General features: G+C 34.5%; 1 pseudogene; it reads left to right on the plus strand.

Annotated features, from left to right (window-relative positions):
• The first annotated feature begins 1,155 nt into the window (after nt 1–1,155).
• LOC120262149 lies at nt 1,156–3,203 on the plus strand (annotated as a pseudogene).
• Nucleotides 3,204–4,179: the final 976 nt, after the last annotated feature.

Consider the following 4,179-nt stretch of genomic DNA (forward strand, 5'->3'; position numbering starts at 1 on the left):
ATATATATATATATATATATATATATATATATATATATATATATATCTCCAAGTACATTATCATATTTATATTATATCTATGTACTATGAGAACCTTAGAACTGTTTAAGTCATGTCATCCCACTAGTTGTTGTAAGTGCACTATAATCAACTCCTCCAATTAAACATTGATTTCTCAATTTCAAATTAATTTGTTATTGTTGTCTCCTCAAACTCAATATATTTATTCTCTAAACACCTATTAATTCATCTAGACTTCTATTATTATTTGTTTTTTTGAATGTTGTATTCTTCTATTTGATTATATTTAATTTATATTGAATATTGCTCTATGTAGGATGGCACCCGGGTTGAGATTTAGAAGTGAAAAAAGAGTTATACAACAAACGCAAAATAATGAACAATCGGGACAACCTTCAACAATCTCGGAACAAAATTTGCCAAATGAGCAAGTTCTTCAACCTCATCAAGTTTCAGTAGATGTCAACTCAAATGGTATGCATAGTTGAAAATTTTTAGTATTATAGAATCATTGCTAGCATTGAAATTGATTCTTTATATTATTTTGAATTAAGATATCATTATTCATGGTTGTTTTATTTTTGTTTCTTTTCCATCGGAAAATATAATTTTATTTAAAAATATTGATGATGTATTTTTTTGTTATTTTTTATTCAAATAGATGTAGCAACCATTATTCCGCCTAAAAGGGTGCGTGGCCCGACTAGAGGCTTGGGGCTAGAAAAATTTATTAAAGGAAATAATAAAATGGTGATAGATATTCCAAAAGGTAAAGGTAGACCAGTTTCAGAAGTTCAATCAGCGAAATTGTCTTATGAAATTGGATTGATTTCTCGACAATTTATCCCAGTTCCAACAAAATGGAAAGGTATGACTAATGATGATAAGAATCATGCCATGGAAAGGCTTAAGGTAAGAGCAAAGTATTAAATTCTATAAAATTGGTTTATATATTTTTAACTAAGTAATTATGTATTTATTTATTTTCTTAGAGCAAGTTTGAGATTGACTTGGATGATAAATACATCCAAAGCTCTGTGATGTCAATTTTGTTGAAATTATCTAGAAACCAGCGATACAAACTTCATTTGTACTATAAATCACTTCCAAGTGATCAAGAGGCAAGTTAAGTGCCCTGAGTGAAGTACTGTTGGTCAGGCGCCCAGATTAACCGGACTGACGAGGGCGTCAGTGTCTTGATCGGTGGGGTAATGTAATGATTGCAAATGAACTAACCCTTTTAGTCCCACATCGGCTATGAGATGGACTCCTTGTGTGCATATAAGTGGTGAGCATCCTTCACCACTAGACCGGTCTTTTGGTGACACGCTCTTCTCACCACTTGTGTGCATAACAGTTACTTTGCAGACCAATAAAGTTACATTTAGCTTGACTGCCGAGACTATTCATCAAGTATGCACCCTTTTTTTTTATAAATTCTTTTTTTTTCTGTTCATTTAATCAAGCTCTTGTATATTCCTCATTTGCTTCTGTTGGACACTTGTTCTACTGGTTGGCTCAAATGACCATAAAGAAAGACATCATATACTTTTATTTTTCATTGCTCTCTCTAAAGTTTGCTTGAAACTACTCTCATGAGAACATTTTCTTGATTCTTTGTAAGTAGTATTACATTGAGGAAATAATCTTCGTCTCCATTCTTTGAGTTGTATAGCATTGTTTCTGTTCTTCCCATGTCTCTATGTAAAACTTTGTTTTGTCACTTAACTCTTTGGGGGGTTAGTTATATTTTATGATTATTTTGTATATAGGATCATGGAATTCTTCGTGATGGAAGCAAGGAGACTGTTGAAGGCGATAATGAGTTTTCAAGGAGGACCCTGTCCCAGGATCTTAATAGGTATGGGTCTGTTGTTCTTGAAGCAAGGACATTAGGTATTTGCAGTAAATTATGTATCATGTGAAATATAATTTAGACATGGTCGAAAGTGCTGCATTTTTTCTAATAACTTTTTGCAAATGATTGTCTTTGTCCAATTGTTTACTTGAAGCCCTCAATCTTCTCTCTGACCAGTTCTTTGTCAAGACTTTTCCATCATGTGCAGTGGATGTACGTTGAGCTTTTGCTTTTCTAAACAATTAGTTCTATTCCTAATGGTTTTGTTATCTAATCATTGGATATGTTTCTTGGCTTAACAATCACCTAGAATACTTAGCAACCTTTTTTCCTGTTAACATGTGGTTGCAAAAACTTGCACGCTTCCTATTTTGAGATTCTGGTTACGTTCCTCTTTGATTGTCCTGAATCAAGTACTCCCTACTTGGTCATGAAAAAAGGTTTTTCATCATCACTCTGTTAATGGGGCCTAAAACATTCAAAAGTTTCTTGAACTTCATTGTAGGGGGGTTTAGGCATTAGGGAAATGTTGGATGATAAGAACTTATATTTTCTGAGGGCACTGCCTAGTTCTCTTTCGACAGGTGCACTTGTTGCTTGAATACTGATGTATTAATATTTAGACTTCCATTTTCAGCACAAGGCTAAGTCTTTATCCATGTGATAACAAGTGTGTGATGTGTGACCATGTGCTTTTTATGTGCATACAGATGTTGAGTTGGGAGACACAAGAACAATGGCTGAAGCACTTGCAAGGTCCAAACAGGGTTAGAATGAATTTTTCAATGCATTTTCATTCTTTCTCGTACTGTTGGATTTGTTTCTCTGTTCTCTTCTGATGCTCACTTTATTTCTATGCAGGGTTGTCTACTGAAAATTCTGATGAGAATGTGCACATGGAAAAGTCAGAGAGGGTTTGTCGTATGACTGAAATCGAGGATCTTCAAGCACCTCGAAGTTTTCCAGTTGCACCACTCTGCATAAAGGTGCTTAGAGATGACTGTATGTCAAGTTCTTAACAGCTTGTAATGTTCCACAATAAGTCACAAGGTATATAACTTGCGTTACAGGATCCGCGTGAGTATTTTGATTCTCAACAGGCCAATGCATTGAAGACTTTGGGTGACAACTGGAATGAAACCCATGGACTGTAACTTGAGTGCTGAAGAGGCCTGGATTTATTTTATTGGGCAGATTTCTCAGGTGAATGTGAGAGGGTTCAATCATCTGATCGTGAGGAGAGGCTTCAACAGACGCTTGGCCAAGTACAAGATAATAACAAGGAGCTTCAACAAAGTTTGCTTGAAATAAAAGAGGAGAGGAACCAATATCGATGCGGAGATGATCGTCAAATGAAGGACATGATGATGAGTTTTGAGAGGAGGATTCTTCATGATCATGAGTTTACCACACAAGACTCACAACCCAGATTCTTGGCTGATCATGATGTTGACTTATAGTTGTATTTGTCGTATACTTATTATTTTTGTGTTGAACATATATACTTAAATATTTCTTTTTGTATGAATTGATGAGTTTATTTTATTTGTTGGTGTTCTAGGTTAAAAATTTATGTAACAGGTTTTTAAAAAAAATTAGGGATATAATTTTTATTTTATTTTATTGACTTAAATGTTAGAAACGGATTACAAACGGATTTATTTGTTTGAATATTGTTTTTTTAATTTTAAAAAAACTTTAGGAACGAATTAGGAACAAAAAAGCTATTGTTTCTAATAGGGGAACAAAAATAAAACAGAAAATATTCTGTTTGGAATCCGTTTTTATTTTTGTAACTTAGAACGGATTAGCAACACATTTTATTCTGTTTTAGGGCATGTTTGGCTGCAAAATAAAAAAATATGACATAATTTTATTACGTAGGAATTGTAAATGACTATTACAGAAATTATAACACATTTTATTATTTTAGAATGAGTGTTTCGTTAACAAAATAAAAAAATTACGTAGGCCGATCGATCGACGACCAAACGGCCGGTGGACCTGTGGCTCATCACCGAAGGCCGACTAGACCACCGGTGTTTCACCAGAGGCTGGCCGGACCGCCGATAGACCGGTGACCGGTAGCTGTTGGCCTGACGGACCGTCGGCGGGTAGCTAGAGGGAGGCCTAACCACCAGTGGACCGATGGTCGATGGCTGGATAAAAAAGAAAGAGACTTTTTACAATAAAAAAATATTCCACTCTTAGTGGAATATTTTTGTATGCCATAATACCTGTATTATAGTGTAAAATAAATACCCAAACAGCCATTATGACATAATTCTCAGAAAATGAAA

The sequence above is a fragment of the Dioscorea cayenensis genome, chromosome 5 (assembly GCF_009730915.1).
Source record: "Dioscorea cayenensis subsp. rotundata cultivar TDr96_F1 chromosome 5, TDr96_F1_v2_PseudoChromosome.rev07_lg8_w22 25.fasta, whole genome shotgun sequence".
Classification (NCBI taxonomy): domain Eukaryota; kingdom Viridiplantae; phylum Streptophyta; class Magnoliopsida; order Dioscoreales; family Dioscoreaceae; genus Dioscorea; species Dioscorea cayenensis.